Source organism: Zootoca vivipara, chromosome 10, assembly GCF_963506605.1.
Source record: "Zootoca vivipara chromosome 10, rZooViv1.1, whole genome shotgun sequence".
Taxonomy (NCBI): domain Eukaryota; kingdom Metazoa; phylum Chordata; class Lepidosauria; order Squamata; family Lacertidae; genus Zootoca; species Zootoca vivipara.
In genome coordinates this window covers 29,764,656-29,783,389 of record NC_083285.1, presented here as the reverse complement: position 1 = coordinate 29,783,389, position 18,734 = coordinate 29,764,656, and positions in this window count along the sequence as shown.

The following is an 18,734-nucleotide window of genomic DNA, read 5'->3' as shown; positions in this document are numbered from 1 at the left end:
ATACAACAGGCATCCCCAAACTCGGCCCTCCAGATGTTTTGGAGCTACAACTCCCATCATCCCTGACCACTGGTCCTGCTAGCTAGGGATGATGGGAGTTGTAGTCCCAAAACATCTGGAGGGTTGAGTTTGGGGATGCCTGGCATACAACATTCTGTAGACAGGGACCGTAACTCAATGTCAGAACTCATTATTTGCTTGCAGAAGGTTCGTGATTCAATTTCTGGCATAGTAAACTCTTCTGAGCCCTTAGGGCAGGGGTAGCTAACTCAAGGTCCACCAAACATTGCTGGACTACAGTTATCATTGATGACTATTGCCTGATGGGACTAGAGTCCAACATGCCTGTGAGCATGACTTGCATGTTAACAACACACTCCCCATTTGCGATGCCTTGCAGCTGGTGTCCAGTGGCATGCTGCCTCTGGCTGGGGAGGTTCGGTGTAGACATCAGGACTAGCCTTAACCTCCATGAATTTGTCTAATTCTCTTTTAAAGTAATCCAAGTTGGTGGACATCACTACATTTAACTAAGAGGGAATTCCACAGTCTATGCACTCTGTAAATAGCACTCTCTTTTGTCTATCCTGGATCTTCCAACATTCACTGGATGTCTCCAGGTTTTACTATTATGAGAGAGGGAGATAAAATGTCCACCCTATCCAGGGGCATACCTAGGGGTCCCCCCTACACACATACATCCCTGTTGGCACCCCTGGGCTGCGACAATTGTGATAAAGTGATTTGGGGTGGGGGCACCGATGCAGCTCCTTGCCAAGGGTGCAAGGGACCCTAGGTACACCTCTGTCCCTATCCACTTTCTCCATACCATGCAAAATCTTATACAGCTCTACCACGTTGCCCCTTACTTGCCTTTTTTCTAAACTAAAAAGGCCCAAAAGTTGTCAACTTGTCCAATCACTATGGAAGTTGCTGCAGCCTGTTGATTATTTTGGTTGCCCCTTTCTGAGCACTTTTTCACTTCTACAATACCCCTGAGAAGGGATGACCAGAAGTATGCACAATATTCAAAGCAGGCTTCCACCATGCATTCGTATAATGGCATTAGAATATTGGCAGTTTTATTTTCAACCCTTTCCTAGTAATCCCTAACATGGAATTGGTATTTTTCACAGTCCATTTATTTCATCCATTAATTTCTGCTCTCCGCTTCCTGTTCCATAAGCAGCTACTGATCCGTAGTTAGAATTCAACCAGACTCGGCTCTTAAGGTAGCTGTTGCTTATGAAGCAGTGCAAAATTAAGACAGCATTATTGTCACGTATTGTTAGTCTTTGTCCTGCAAAGATGGTGAATTACATAAGCAGTAGCTTTATATCACAATCCTATAATATCAGTGGCAGACGTTGGGGTCTCAAATATCAGCAGCACCCTGTGTGGTGCCAAAATTGTGTGCCCCCCAACTCTCACCTTCCATTCTACTTCATAGTTGCGGCACCCAGTGAGACTGAACCAGTCACACTCCCCTAAATCTGCCTCTCTTAATATCTACTTAGAAGTAAGCCCTGTTGAGCTCAATGGGACTCAGTAAAGCAACATGTCTGCTCTAAGGGTCACTCTAACAGGTGCAAGAGGAAAACTGAAGAATGGATTATTGCAGCAGAGTTGGAGCCCTGCTTTTGCATACCCTCCATACCCCACATTTGAGCCTGGCAATTCTTTTGGCTGAATTAAGGATCCAACATAGTCATAAAGCTCACTAGGTGACCTTGGGTCAGTCATCTCTCAGCCTGCCCTTCTTCACAGGCAATAATAATAATAATAATAATAATAATAGAATTTCTGTACTGCCCTTCATCCAAAGATCACAGAGTGGTTTACAATAGGTTTGCTACAAGGGCAAAGTTGAGGAGAAGGGAGGAACAATGAATTGGAGGAGAGGCAGGATCCCAATGTAGTTAATAAATACAAAAATGAAATAACCACTAAGTTTCAAGAATTCACTTTATTAAATGGATATACACACATGAAACAGAACTATTTTGGCAGGGAGTGGGAAATGGTTTGATATTCAGAAATGCCATCTTGGTTTTTTATTAAATGAGCTTTATTGTGTAAAATGCTTTCCATTTCTCAAGAAAAGGAAACTCTCTGGAAACTACACACATTCTTAAAACTACCACCATCACTAGTGGAGAAAAGGTCACCAAACTCATTCTTCATTCAGCCCCGAGAACATAAAAAAAAAAAAAAATGCAACGTGAGATGTTGTATACAATAATTAGAAAGTAATTACGTTCATATATATTCCCATGGACGAGATTACTTTAGGCATTGCCAATGCTTCCACTTTAAGAAGTCACAGTGGACATTGTTCCCATGGTTACGAGGAGATAGTATTCATGGAGACAGCTGAATACAGCTGAAAACTATAAAAGGAGTAAGAAACCACAGTACCTGGAACTGGTCTTTAACAGTCCCTTGTGCTCTAGTATTTATCAGTTATCAGGACGCCAAAGATTTTGCATCTCATCATAAATAATAGGCCTAATTAAACATTTACATGGCTAATATGGTTTAATGAATTTTGTCAGGCTTTATCATCTTTTTTCAAAGCTTTAAGCCTGCATTTTCTTCAGCTATGATAATCTAAGAGCTGTTAAACTTGTAATTTTGTCCCAGGTTAGGCTGTTTATTTATGGTGTTAGAGTCAGCTGAAAATGTGTGTATTTGGGTTCATGGGTCAGTTATTCTAGTTAGGCACAAAATAATGCCTCAAAATAGTGCCTCTCAGCTATTGGCTGCTGACAAAACATTGACTATTACTGTATTTTCTTCTCTCATCTCCAACTCTGATCTCTTGCCACCCACTCTCAAACCTCTCTTTATATTTTAAAGCTGCACACCACCTCCTGAATTTTAACCCCACTTTTATCGCTTTATCTCTTCTATTACATATGCAAGTTCACTGCCAAGCAGATTGTAAATCCTTAATGATAGCCCCTGAGGTGAAATGCCAAAACTACAGTGTTGAAGAATATTTCCGCAGCACAGCAAGATGAAATTGGCCATCTCTGGGTGTTTGTTTTTAGTTGATGGAGTACTTTCAGCCTTCAAAATTAATCTGTTGGTCTTGACTGAGGTAGATAATTCTAAAGTCCTTAAGGAAGCACATATTCGGAAATTTCAGGATATTCACTTTTCTCTCTCCTGCCTGCTCCCCCCACAGCTCCACAGCTGTAGACCAGTTTCAAGGCAGTTATTTTTGGATCAGCTTTGGATTTATGCTGTCATTTAAAACAGACAGCTGAGTGACATTAACTGTGAACACTGACGGCAATGGACATCCTATAAGCTCTCAAGCCCCTGGAGTTTCTCTCTGATACATGCATTCTTGTAAATCTCAAGTGCTGGGAGAGAGGCAGCATTCATCAGTACAATAAAGCTGACTCCCCTGACTCCTAGAGCTGAGAAAGCAAACTGAGACAGGAAGCATATGCAAATTTACTAATTAAAGCTGTGTGAATTCCAATAAATTAAGTGAATCTTCCTTACAATTTTGGATTGTTATGTGGTCTGCTTTTGAAGTATGAATGATTCTTTGTTTAGAAGGGAATGGAAAGTAAATGCAGAAAATTCTGGAGTCCCTTTTTTACCTAATATGCAGGGTGAATGCAGACTCAAGAGACTATATACCGTAGGTATTTTAAAAAGCACCAGTTCATATCCTCAACTTTAAGATTATCTAGGTTCAACACACTTTCTTTCCAACAGAATTTGAATGTACACCACCCACACAATATATTCTTCCTTCTAGGGTTCATTATATCTCCATTTTTCTCTTTCTCCTCTGTTTTTGAAATTGCATTTCACAAATCTGATACATGATTTCATGCATGATCCTGTTGTATATGATGCTTTAAATTCCCTGCTAATTAAAGCAACACAAGCAGCAGTAGTACCAACCACCCAACCCAGCAGTTAACACAATGCAGGCTATTATTATTATTGGGTTGTTGTTGTTTTATTGAATTTATATACCGCCCTATACCTCAGGGGGGTCTCAAGGTGGTTCACAGAATAAAATCAAGATATAAAACCATAAAATACCTAATAAAAATAAAAACAACAACCCAATAGCTCCCCCCCCCAACAAAAAACCCAAACACATTTTAAAAGGGCATAGGGTGTAAATCGGATCAACCAAAGGCCTGGTTATGAAGGAATGTTTGTACCTGGCGCCTAAAGGTGTATATTATGAAGGCTATGCTGGCCAGGACAGCCAGCTTTTATAAGTTACAGTGAAGTGATTATGCTATTCATTTCAGCTTCTGAGTGGATGACTAAGCAAAATTAATCTATGACAGGTGCTCCTTGAGCTGAGGTCTTCTTTAGCTTAGTATCTTAGAGGGATGGCTGCCCTTGAATAGAGGTGAAGGCCATACATAACTATAGTTAGCTAAGAGCTGTGAGTAAGCATCCTTTCGAACAAGAGCTATTTGGTCTGTGCAATCTTTCTTGTGGCTGGGAGCACGCTTATCTGATGCCACTACTGCTATAAGCTGAAGAGAGCCATCCTCTTGTAAATAAGTCACTTCAGGTTGTACTTCATCAAATGAGGAGGACGAAGCTGAGCTCTGAACTAACCTTAACCTTAGCGTTCATCAGATAGCTCTTAATAAACAGACTCCTCTAAACATAAGTGGAAGCATATTTTTGAGTCCTGCTAATTTCATGAATTGACTTTATTTCAGCTCTCTAGTCACAACTGACTTGAACATGATCCTCCTTCCATTGCTGGGTCTGAAGAGGTGTCTGGATTTGGGGGGGATGCTCCAGATCCCATTCCTATTGGTTAAAATTCTCAGCAGCCAACCAAGAGCAAAGGTGGCAGAATGCCAAGTAGGGAGGAGGGACCGTGGTGCAGAAAGAGAGACAAGAGTATCTAGAGAAAAGGATGCTGACCCTTGAAGGTGGAAGGCAGCTCAGAGTACCAGTAATATTCTGCACCTAACCTCTTTTGTTTGACTGCGAAGCGAACCTCTGACAGTGCCGAGGCGATCAAATTATATTTGCATATGATAGGGATCTGTTATTTGTTTATTCCTATAGCACCTTATCAGTGCTAAGTAAATATTTCATTATTGTGGTAGTACTGCCAAGTGCCCGGATTATCTGGCAAAAATCATCGTTAGATTTTTCACTTAAAGCTTGCAAAACCAGAACACACTTTTAGTTCAAATTCGGGGACATGAATTTTGGGCTGAACATTTCGTTTCCCCTCCCTTGCTCAGATTTTCCAGTGAATTACTGGGCAGTGGCAAAAATCTCTTTTTGTTAATGATTGTGGATTGCACAATTTTGCCAAAGTGTAAAAAAGAACTGCCTCCATCAATGCACAGTGGTTTTTAATCTGCTAAGCATCAGTTTCTGATATATTGTACTCTACACTTGAAAAAGCTTCAGTGATATCATTGGTTAGACCAAACTACTCTTTAAGCAAGAGAGCTTCCAGAAAACCTGTTTGAGCATTCATCATGATCAATTTGTGGGGAGGTTAAGAGCAGTGGGGAAGTGGGTATGTTATGCAAGACCTTCCCCATCAACTATACTCGTGTAACTTGAATTTGCTTGTATGTGATTGAATCCCACTTGGAAATAGCAGCAATCTGGAAGCATTCTAAGCTGGGAGTGACTTCTCATATGTAGGAGCAAAAATTATCAGATTTTAATCCATGGTATGTGGCTGTTAAGTATAATTGTTTACTTAACACTGAAATGGAGAATGCCTGAATGTGTATTACTGAAGACTCAGCCCAGAAGATCCACCAAGCCTGGAACATCTCTTCTGTGGAGAAAACCTGAAAAGCAGTGGTACAATTCTCCCCACCCGCTTCATATGGAAAGCAAAATTTAGGTGGGGGTGTCTGATTTTTCATGGGACTATATTGAAAGCCAAGAATAGGACTTTGAGCTCTAACTGAGCTGATAATTAACTGTAGAAAATTTTCTGCTCTAACATTGATTGTTTGTCTTTTGAACATGTGATTAAGGTATTGAATTGCAAATCATCATCTTAAAAAACTGGAAAATTGGTGGCTGAAGTCTTTGTTCTCTGTGAGTGAATACAGCTCCAAGCAAAAAGGAGACTGTGAGGAGAGACAGACCCCTGTTTTATATCTGTTTGGAGTATTTAATATGTTATAAGAAGCTGAGCCTGTGCTGTACTTGCACATGATCTTATGGATATTTTGGATGTATCATGTTTTGTTCCCTTGAAAAAAGTTCTGTAAGTAAAGCTGTAAATTTATGGGCCTTGACAATGTTTTATTTACATCCAATCACTTCAACCTGCACAATATTAATATCTGCAATAGTTGCTGCCACTAGTCTCTTCTTCCCCCTTGGTTATGGATTCCTAGGATAATGTAGACCAGGCATCCCCAAACTGCAGCCCTCCAGATGTTTTGGCCTACAACTCCCATGATCCCTAGCTAACTGGACCAGTAGTCAGGGATGATGGGAATTGTAGTCCAAAACATCTGGAGGGCCGAAGTTTGGGGATGCCTGATGTAGACTATGTTGCTTTCAGGGGGAAATGCCATTTTTGCAAAATTCTTGCTGTTCCTCCCTGGCTCCTCCTTCTCTGCCCTTAAAGCAGTAAAATGGAATGCAGTCCTTGGGAGGGGGAGGGCAAGACATGCTATATACCAAGCAATGTCATGTGACAATCCTCCCAGTGTTACTATATATTTTGTATTGTTTTATGTAAGCTGCCTAGAGGGTAGTGAGCCCTCTAGACTGAAAGGCAGGCTAGAAATCAAACAAATAAATGGAATACAATATACCTGCCAAACAAAACTGACAACACAGTTGTGCAGTTCAAAAGTGCCTGGTTGAAAAGGGGATCTTTTCCACGAAGTGATCTAGAAATGGTTTGGGCAGCACATTAAGGAATTGCTTGTATAGCGTATGAACTCTCTTCACATGTGAACCCTGCACCGATATAAGCAAGTGACTGAGCTCTTGAGACAGGGCAATCCGTTTGCCTTCTTTGTTTTTTAATGCACCAGAAGAGCAACACATGGGCAAGGAAAAATATATGGCCATTTTGAAAAGTGTCCAAAACACAGCAGCCAATTCATTTCTTCACCTGTAGTCCATTAATAGTTATGCTACATCTGGGTAAAATGTCAAGCGAGCTGTCCAAAAACATCTGGATGTTATGGTATCTAACAAATCTAATAGCCACAGCTAATGAGCCTAAAGATGGGGAAGCATTAGGTAGTTATCATTCCGGCTTTCACCGATGAATATAAATAGGGTTTCTGTGATCTTTTGTCCTAGTAAATGTAATCAAGCTTATTGAACTGGTGAATTGCATTAAGCATTTTTGACACTGCCTCCTTATGAATCTAACATTGCACCCTTGTTCTGTACTTCAAAATGATAGTATTTTTTAGAGTTCCTGATAGATGTTTGTTCACATTGCATCCCTAAATACAAAATCATGGCATGTTATCGGGAAGGCCATTGTTTAGTATTGTTAGATGTTGGATAAAATATATAAAACAGGCACAGCCCTTGCCAATTCAGCTTAAACTCCAAAAAGCCTGCCTGCCTGCCTTAACTAACTAACTAACTAACTAACTAACTAACTAACTAACTGTACCAAAAATAATAATAGTGAAACGTGAATGGGAAAACACAGCCATTTATTTATTTACTTATTTACTTATTTATTTTTATTTATTACTTAACAAGATGTGTATATTGCTTAATAAAAAAAATGTATGCAGTTAATGTAAAATGGTACTGCGTGAAATGTTTTGCATGAAATACTGCAAATTGGCCCACAATGGCCAGAAGCCAAACATCTGAACTTCGAAACGAACTGAGTGTCCAAGTGTCCAAGAAAAACCTAAATAAACAAATTTTTCCCCTAATATTTCACCTCCATGTTGTTCATTCTAATAATCCTCAAAGTAGTTCCATCTCTCTGTGTAAATGGTATTTCATTTTATACCTTCTCTCTTCTGATTTGTGTCTGCCAGTTTGTCCAATAGTGCCAATTCAACACATTTAATTAGCCGTTCCCAAACAGATGGCAAGTTCTGGTCCTTCCAGTTTCTGGACCAGGCAATTTTAACAGCCATTAAAAAGATAAGAGACTAGAGGTGTTAATCTTTCCTTTGTCTTGTTTCTGATGGCATTAAACAGAATCAACAAAACAGTAGAACTTACAACAGTGCCCATTATATCTGAGATGCATTGTAAAATTGCTCTCCAATAATTTGTAGCAGGCAGACATTCCCACCACATGTGAAGATGTGCCTAGCCTGCCTGACACTTCCAACACTGAAATATTAAACCCTGTAGATTCTGTTTAATCCTGCTATTGTTAACTACTACATTGGAAGCAATTTATATGACATTTCTTTTATAGACAGACTTGCTCCATCATACCCCAGCCTCCTTCCACAACTTGTTCTAGGCATACAGTAATTCCCTTCTGTCTCATCTGACCTTTGGAGGGTTTGTAAGTAAACCATTTTTAACTTATGAAACATGGTCTTTTCCTATGTTGAGGCATAGGGGATTATTTTGGAACTCGCAAGGTGTAACAGCTTATATTTCCATGAATTACTTTTGTGATTTTAAATCTCTGCTGGGGTTCTCTCACCAAAAAATACTTGCCTGGATCTTGGCATTCAGGGAATTCTCTTTTTATACCTATTTTTCTCTTCCACCAACGAGGGCAACCTTGTCTTGTGCCCCCCCCCGGTAGTAATTCACAAGCCATTGGACCATTTACCAATATTTTTGCTGTGGGGTTCCTGTAAAGTTAAATACGTTCAAGTCACATTGATTTCAGAGGAAAAGAATTGAGTCTATGCTTATTGTGGCTCAGAATTAAGCACAACAGTCCCACTTAAAAGTGTTTGTTTTGATTGTGCCCTAAGTATTTAAAGTATGCTATCAGTGTCAATGGTTTTTTACATTCTCATGTCTGTGTCTACATGCATAGAATATGAAACGTCCTCAGGGAAAGGGTTTTCTTTTAACTAATCTTCACGTCCCTTCCAACTTTTTGGTGCTTTGATTCCAGGCTTCTTTGGGCAGTTATTAGTAGGAATATTAATCTCATCACAAATATAAAATCTGAATATTATTTCATTATGTTCATATTATTCATGAGAAGCCGTCTTTTTGTTTAATGTAATAGAATGGGCAAAACCAGTTCTCCATTTTCACAAGGAAGAAAGTTTGATCCTGACCTCCTTCCTTTGCACTTGCAGAATTAATTTTCCACGCTTCTCACTGAATCAATTTGGCTATGCTCTCTGAAACCTTTAGAATACAACTATCAATGCTGACTAGATTCTCCAAACCTTCCAAGATAATTGCTTATACCAGCATGCATCACAGCCAGATTTTAAAAAATAAATGCTACCCATTTTGTCCACTCTGCTGATCTGTAATTTTACTTTTCACTTCCACCTCGATGGTTTAATTTTCTCAGATTGTGGCCCTGGCACCTCTATTCATTGCTTAAGCACTCTTGTGAACTCTCTTTTCCCCCTCATAAATATGATGAGATGCTTTTTGTCTCTTCATCTTTAGCATGCCTCATCTCTGGACAGGTATATAAGGATGTTGATGCAAAATGGGAAAAGAGAACAGGTCAAAGAAATTAGCTGCCTTGCTTTCCTTCCACAAAGGAAGCAGAGAGTAAAAGAATCAACTGTATTGAGTATCACACCAATGCATTGTTTTTCATACTGAATATGTCATTTCAGATATGGAACTATACATATAAAGGAGATGAAAGGGTTGTTCTGCTGCATAAGCAGATAAAAAAGACAACAATTTTGTTTGAACCCTTGGAATCAAGTAACTTCTTTAGGGAGATAAACATCTCTTAAGTCCTCTCAGCTGTGAAAATGGCAATCAGTTTGAAACGTTTTTGAGGTTATCATTGGGGGAAGATCTTAGAAACAGGACCTTGTTCAGAAGCCTATCTGCTGTCAGCCGCTCTTCAATGTGATCAAAATTAGTTTTGTGCAACTACTCTATTCTGAACTTAAAAATGGAAAGCATAATGTTGGTGGTCAACAAAAGAGGATTAAAGACTCTCTCAAGGCAATTTTTTTAAAAAATGTAATATAAACACCGACAACTGGGAAACACTGGCCTGTGAGCACTCCAATTGGAGAACCACCTTTACCAAAGGTGTCATGGGCTTTGAGACACTTGAACTCAGGACGAAAGGGAGAAATGTGCTAGGAGGAAGGCACACTTGGCAAATCCACACCGTGATCAACTCCCACCCAGAAACCTATGTCAACACTGTGGAAGGGCATGTGGATCCAGAATTGGCCTCCACAGTCACTTACGGACTCACTGCTAAAACCCTGTTTTGGAAGACAATCTTACACAGCTACGAGGGATCGCCAAAGAAGAAAGATATGGTTCTTCGTAAGCCTTGCTAAAACGTACACTTTGCAGTTGTAATTATGTTTAGTCGACTTTATCATAAACATCTCATTAATATATTGCTACCCAGTCCTGTGGCTTTCAACACTTTTTCATGGCTAATATTACACAGACTAAAGTGTAAAATACGGCAGGATTGTAAAGGTGGAGCCAAGTCCTGATGATAATGTGATGTGCATGGCAGACTATGGCCCACCCCACACTTCTAATAAGAGGTGCCCAACATCAGCTGCGATGTAGACTCCTGATGTTCAGCACCACTACGGAACGGTTCCACTTCATAGCTGCCAAGTTTTCCCTTTTCTTGCGAGGAAGCCTATTCAGCATAAGGGAATTTCCCTTAAAAAAAGGGAGAACTTGGCAGCTATGTTCCACTTACTAGAAGCAGTGATTGGCTGCCACCGCACTGGGAAATCATGACATTATTCCACTCTCTTCTCTCCCCTAAACCTGCCACTTGGGGTAGCTTCCCCTCTTGCACCTCCCCCCTTCATCCAGACCTGCTGTCTGCAACTAAAGCTAAATTGGTGTGACTGAATTTGCTGGTGCATATTTAAATCATACAACAGGACGTAACCGGCTGATAAATAATAATTCCGATATCATATCATATGAATGATAATCACAAGAAACACGCAGATAATCAGATCAAATGTGTAATATAACGTAAGTAAATACACATACTATATGTCCACACTAAAACTCCATAATATGTGCGAAGGCTCATGTATGGAGCTCCACGTGAGTTTGCAACAAGTCCGCTGTCGTCCACACAAATTAAATGATAGTTCCAAAACATGATTAAACATAATTTGGCAGTGATGTGTGTAGTATCATAGTAGTCCAAAGGATAAGCATAATGTTTCCGCGAAGAATCAAAGCAAACAGAAGAAGGATATCCGGACTATTTTCCTTGTTTCACCATTATGGCTTCATCAGCAGTGAAAGTACTAAATGAAATTATAATGAAGAAACATAGAATCATTTATCTGACATATATATCCAGCCTACAGAAGAATATTATAAAGAAACATGTATCAATCATGTCAAACTTACAATAGAACATTAATACTTACATACCGGTCATGGACGATGTACAAACATAGACCAGGCAGGTACTCTGAAGACTTCTGTAAAAGTTTCTTGTACAAACTGAAGATATATATGCACATACAGGTAATGGCACTGAGGGTTACAGGTGTTAGTAACTTACTGGTGCATATTTAAAAGTACATTCCATATCTACCCAGCTCTTGAAGGGACACTAAATCCTGTCAGATTTGCCAAAGAGTAAAAACAATGGCCAGAATACACATGTATGCATGGATACTGAAAACTAGCTTATCATTCCTCTGGAAGTGAATCTCTGCAGCTTTGGATATATTAAATTTTCTGCAGTTAATTTCTATGGCATCACTTGATTGTTCTTTCTTTATTTATTCTTTAAAAAATAATCATGGTATAGCTCTCCTGTCTGTGGCACCGGCCACATCTCTGGAGAAATCTGGCCTTAACATCATACTATTATTCTCAACAGAAAACTTAAGCACTTCTGGCCATTTTTGTGATGTAAACTGTCAGTCATGCTACTAAGGCTATGAGAACCTCAAGGCTGAAAACTTAACCTCTATGACCCATGTAGTCTAAACCCATCAGTGATAGTCATAAACACTTTCTTCAAGTCATAGGTTCTGTCATTTATAATTACTTTTCGTATGGATTCGGTTTCGGGCTTCTTGACTTTATCCAATCCTGAGCTGCCTTGCCACAACCAGATTTGCATCAGCATCTATTGTTGGGCTTTTATCGTGCATGCTCTAAAAATGAAATTACAAGCATTTTGTAAGTGAGAATATACCCTGTCCAGTACAGGCATAGTTAGCTGGCTGGTGGTCTTGAGGGAGTCCATCAGTCACAGCCACTATCTGAATAAAACCTTCCAGCTCAAGTTACCCTATGTTCTTTCACAAGAACTCTGCTGCATTTGCTTAACTCATGCAAGTGCTACGCAACAGAAAAGCACAGAAAGAATTATTATCAAGTTGTAGAATGGAATGGACTTAACCTTTAACCTTCATGGAGTTTTCTTCTGCCCTCCAGTCATTTCAAAGAGTTGTTGTGAGGCAAGCAGCTGGTTGAGAAAATGAGTATCAGGGAGATCTCCTGGAAAGGTCCTCTTGAAATCAATAGCAGGTTCCTTGGGGACAAAATGTGCTGTTGAGGAGTAATATAGAACACCTGCTGGGAGACATCCTTACTGGAAGTGCTCCTTGTAGACGGTACCCATGTGGTTTCCGTCTCACCTACAGATTCTAGTCACCCACAAAGAAGTTACAGATTGCATATTATGCAGCAGCGGGTTTCTGAATGTCCCATTAGCACTCTCTGTTTATCAAGTTAACGCTGTAGGCGGTTCTGAAGAGCTATAAATTGGCAGAAGCACAGAGAAGTCACGCACATCTATTTGCACTTTTCTGTCTTACTTTTTTCAGGAAATTGATCTGAGATGTTTCTACATCTCTATGCGTTTCGTCAAATCTTTGTCTTATTTTTGGCTGTCCATCAGCTATAAGGTGTGCAGACATTTCAGTACGGCAAGGTTCTTCAGATTGCAGCACAAGTTTAATGACTGGGTTATGATGACAGGAAAATGGCCTTTAAATTTCAAAGCTTTTCAAAGGATGCTCTTCTACTATATAATTAAAGGAGCTACATATTTTTTGGGGGTGGGGGTGGGGTCATTATGAGGACATTCCATTTGAGTACCCAATGGAAGTCCAATGTTATTTCTTTCTTTTCAAGAAAATCCCTACCATAGTTTTCAGCATCCACATTAACATGACGCTGTTCAATGGCACAGTGTCATCTTTAGATGTTTAAATTATAGTAATTGCAACACTGTTTCATGGCTTTGTACTCTTTGATCATATTTTATATGCATGTTGCCTGCATAGCTTCGAATGTGCTTATAACATTTAAAAAGCACATTTTAAGGTGAGAACATACATAACATTTTAATTATGTCACTGGTTGGCAATTACCATTTTTCATAAGTGCTTTTGTCAACTCTTGCATTTGGATAATGTGTCTGCCTTTCCATTATATTCACTTTCATCCTAGCCAAAGGCTTTCCTGCCTTTCCTGAAATGTAAGAAATTCCTTTGCATTTCTAATAAATCCCACTGAATTCTTTTAATGGCCAAGACAACGTTTAGACAGACGATAAAATCTCATGTAAATATTTTCACATCCTCGCCCCTGAAGTTAATTGCATTTTTGTAAAGTCTCATTAATGATAGCTCCCAGGCCTCTGGAGATATCAAATTGCATGTGCAGTCAACATGATAAATTCATATTGTGGTGTTCAGATCGGGGCGGAGGAAGCGGAGTGCAGTGGGGGTGGGCGGGTTGCCCCGGGTGTCACCACTGAAGGCGGTGACAAAATGCCGGGTGGCACTCACTGCGGGGCCTGCAGCACACCTGAGCCATGTGTCTCTCCTGGGAGTGATGCAGTGGCTTGGGCGCCTGCAGGTTCTGCACTGCCCCAAACGGTCCTCCCGCCGCCTCTCCCTCAGCTGTAGGGTGGCTGAGTGGGAGGAGGCAGGCAGACTCCTTGGAGGCCCCTCGGAGTCCTGCCCTGGCTCGCCCTGTCCCATGGTGCCCGATTGGCTTGCTCCGTCGCTGGTTCAGATGGCAATCTGAGCCAACTATCACAAGGAGTCTAGCCTCCTATGCAAACACCCAACACATGGACACATTTTCAAGTGGAGTACAGGATCAGGTGTTGTTGTTGTTTTTTAATTTCGTGACTGCTGTCACCATCTGCAGTGATCAAGGAGCCCAAGAAAGTAAAATCTCTCACTGCCTTCATTTCTTCCCCTTCTATTTGCCAGGAGGTGATGGGACCAGTGGCCATAATTTTGGTTTTTTGATGTTGAGCTTCTTTGGCCACCTCATAAGAAGAGAAGACTCCTTGTAAAAGACCCTGATGTTGGGAAAGATGGAGAGCACAAGGAGAAGGGGACAACAGAGGACTAGATGGTTGGACAGTGTTCTTGAAGCTATGAACATGAGTTTGACCAAACTGCGGGAGGCAGTGGAAGACAGGAGTGCCTGGCGTGCTCTGGTCCATGGTGTCACGAAGAGTCGGACACGACTAAATGACTAAACAACAACAACAGGATCAGGTTTAAGCTGCTGGTTTTGACCTTTAAAGCCCTATGTGGCTTAGGACCCTCGTACCTACGGGACCGCCTCTCCTGGTATGCCCTGCGGAGACCTTAAGGTCCACAAATAACACTTTGGAGATCCTGAGCCATAAGATGGTTAGGTTGGTTTCAACTAGGGCCAGGGCTTTTTCAGTACTAGCCCTGACTAGAAAGTGAGGTGCTTTCATTTGGCCTGTCTGTCCAGATTGTCACCAGACTTGTTCCCACTTCATTGGTGGACAGCCATATTGCAGCTTGAAAGGAAGAAAGTAAGAGGTCTTCCATGGGCCTGCCTGGGCAAATGGCCACCCAGATTTCCCACTTTTGACCCCATCAACTGCAGGAAAAGGGAGTAAAACTCTGTTCATTGGGCTGCACTGACCCCTTAGCATTTTATATTTCTTTCAGTTGTCATTTTTATTTTATTTTTTCTGTTGAAATGTGGGGGAAAGACTTTTCATAGTAGCTGGGATAGCTCAGTCGGGAGAGCACAAAACACTTAATCTTGGGGTCACGAATTCAAGCTCCACGTTAGGCAAAAGATCCCTGCATGACCCTCTTGGTCTCTTCCAGCTCTACAATTCTATGATTCTACGTCCATGATAAGCTGTGCAAAATAGGCTTCAGGTATATGCCAGGTGCAGCTTTCCTTGCCCATGCTTCTTGTTCTAAAATTGGTGCTCACATGGAAAAGCCATTTTAGCAGGCAGAACAGGATTTCTGTATCTCAGTCCATGCATTTGACAATTATCCGAATTCTATTAGTATTATTATTTGCTTTATGAGGCAGAAGAATGTAACGGAATAGGCAAGTAGCAACATTCACATAATAGGTAAGCACTGCAATAACATGTCATATAGAGATTGACTTCGATCCTGTCTGACCTTTAAGAAATTGATATAATGGGTAATGGTTTTTAAAGTGTAATACTATAACCACTTAATGCTGGTTACAGTCAAGTCCCTCCAAAACACAGAAACCATTACTACCCTCATTTTGGTATGCTTCTGAAATTTCCCTTATCCCCCTTTTCTTCACATAGTCTGATGTCCGAAATTAAATGGTTGTCGTTTCAGTGTGGAATCAATACTTTAGTAATCCTCCATTGCTCTTCCCCCCCCCAAAAAAAAACCTGAACTGTGTACAGACTACAGAAATTGTGTTTGCATAGTTTACCACAGCGTTTAGTCCTGCAGCTCCTTCCTGCCTTTCCACCTTCCATGTGTGTATGAACACTGCTAAAAAGGAGTCTTTATATGATTGTGAATATTTCTTCATACACTGCCTTTAGCAATGTGTGGTCACAATTGTGGACATTGATAAACCATCCACAAAAAATATGCAGGGCCAGATTTAAGGTTGATAGAAACCTGTAGCACAAGGTACATGTGGACTTGGATAAAAGAGAGGCGGACTTATGTGTTGGCAAAGATCACGCGCTGGCTTCCTGTTGCAAGTAATGGCTGGTGAACTGTAATCATCTGCCCATATGTCTGAGGAATGGAGCCAGGAATTGAATGAAGAGGGCTCCATTGAGCCTTATGTAGAGCTCATCCTCTCCTGAGCATACAGTTCTGTCAGGAGTGGGGGGAGGGGTTAGGTTTTGGCCTAGTATTGAAACCAGGATAGCTAACGTATTGCCATCCAGATGTTGGCTGTCAACTCCTATCACCCCCAGCCAACATGGCTGATGGTCAGGGATGAGGGCATTGTAGTCTAGCATTATGTGCGAGGCCTAAGTTCCTCAACCCAATTTATTCAAACAAACAAAATTTTATTGCATTATCTGGTTGGCCATAGCACATAAAGGATCCAGGGCGACGCTGACGCAGAACCCCTATACATATCAAGAAAAACAGAAACATTCTCAATCCACCACACCCAACTCCCCATCCCACCCATCTCTTTCCCCCCTTCCTCATAATGTCTCAACAAGTAAAATGGATGTGTAAAAATGATACATGGGAGAGAGAGAAAAATGACACATTGCACTACCTTTGTAACCCAAGAAAATCCTTAATAAAAATAATTACACAAATAAATAAAAAATAAAGGATCCAGGCGGTAATCTACCGCTATTATACAGAGAATGTATCAAATATACTTGCAAAACAGTGAATATAAAAACATGTTATATAAGACAGAGTTTGGTAAAACTATGACAAATCATGTGGGTTTCGTCCGTTGCAAAATATTTAGAGAGATCCGAGGCTAGAGAAAGTTAGCCTGTCAAAAGGGCCCTGAGTTTCAGGGCCTGCAAGATATAGATGGCCACTCCGCAGATAACCCTGGGGTTAGCGTCCACCAATAGAAATTTCATGCAGTCATCTTCCAAGGCAATGAACGGTGGAATTAGTAGAAGGAGCCTCGGTCTTATTGCATCGTATAGGGGACAGTGAAAGAAAAAGTGGATAAAGTCCTTTGTCTTTCCCTTGTTCCACGGACAGAGTCGAAGGTCATGGGGAGTGTTGGAGAATATACCCTGTAGGAATGCTGTGGGAATGGAGTGGAAGCGGGCAAGTGTGAAGGCTCTTCTTTGCGTAGTAACCCAATTTATAGCACAAAATCTGCTCTGTAGTAAACCTCAGTCAAGTAGTTGTATGTAGTTTCAGGATTTAAAGGGAGTCTTTCACTTGCTGTGAATTCATTCATGCAAACAGTTGGCCGGGGTCCCACATACAAATGGAGCTGTACCTTTGGTAAACACGAAAGCCTGCTTGGTAAAAGAGCTCCACACATAGCTCAGACACTGCACAAAACTCTGGATAGTATGGCCTGTCTAAAATATTATTTAAAGGTTTGCAATATTTTAAAATATAATAATAATAATAATAATAATAATAATAATAATAATAATAATAATAATATAATATATTTATACTCCGCCCATCTGGCTGAGTTTCCCCAGCCACTCTGGGCGGCTTCCAACAGAACATTAAAATGCAATAATCTATTAAACATTAAAAGCTTCCCTAAACAGGGCTGCCTTCAGATGTCTTCTAAAAGTCTGGTAGCTGTTTTTCTCTTTGACATCTGGTGGGAGGGTGTTCCACAGGGTGGGTGCCACTACCAATAAGGTTTATGAAATGTAGATTTATGAAATACGCTTTTTGTACACAAGTCTCCAACTCTCATGAAGCTCCAGTGTAAAAAGAAAATGCTGTAATGGCTTCTTGACAGCGATGAAATGTGCATAAATGCTAAGAAGGGCACTGAAACATCTTCAGTATTCCTATTGTACAGGCTTTCTATTTGAATACCGGATGAATTTATTGATTGTAAGGAAATAAATAAGCTTCTTTTATGTTAAGATTTAATTATGTTAGTGCTTGAAAACCAGCAACCCGAGGGGAGGGTAAGATAATTCTGTAGAAGATGCAAATGTGCCCTTAGATATGTTTGCGGTATTCTAAACTGCTCGATAGATAAAGAGCATTTAAGGGATGGCGTTCAAAAAAAATAATCCTTGATATTCAAATGCTGCATACAGAAAGCTACAGACAACAAATCATATGCAGAGATTAGATTGAGTCCAAGCTGCAGCTGAACTTTTTACATGAAAATGTGTTTTCAGAATGATACAGGAAACCAGGAAAGAAAAGGAGAGCAGCAATTTGCATCTTCCGCTGTGAGATTCACGGTCTTTGTAGCACGGAGTTCAATGGCTTTGCTACAAGCCATTTCCATTTTGGTGATCTTTGGGCAGGCTAGGGCAGTGCACTATGCTGTGTGTAACATAAGGCTGTGAGACCTAAGTAAAAACTTGCTTTTTAGATTTATCATACATTGATGTTTTCCAAAAAGCATATAATAAAAAATATGGCAGGATTGAATAATAATAATAATAATAAACAGTACACCTAATGTAATGATCACTCCCCACATTAAAAGGGGGTGTCCTTTGCGAGGGCGCGCACAGCTCCCCCCCATCCTACACGACTCCTGGATAAACAGCCTGCCATCCCCCCCCAAACTGGATACCTGGAGGTTCCCGCCTAGCCTCAGACAGTCAACCAATCCTAGTTGGGGATGGCTTCACCAGGGGAGTTGGCCAGGTAGGGTTGGGA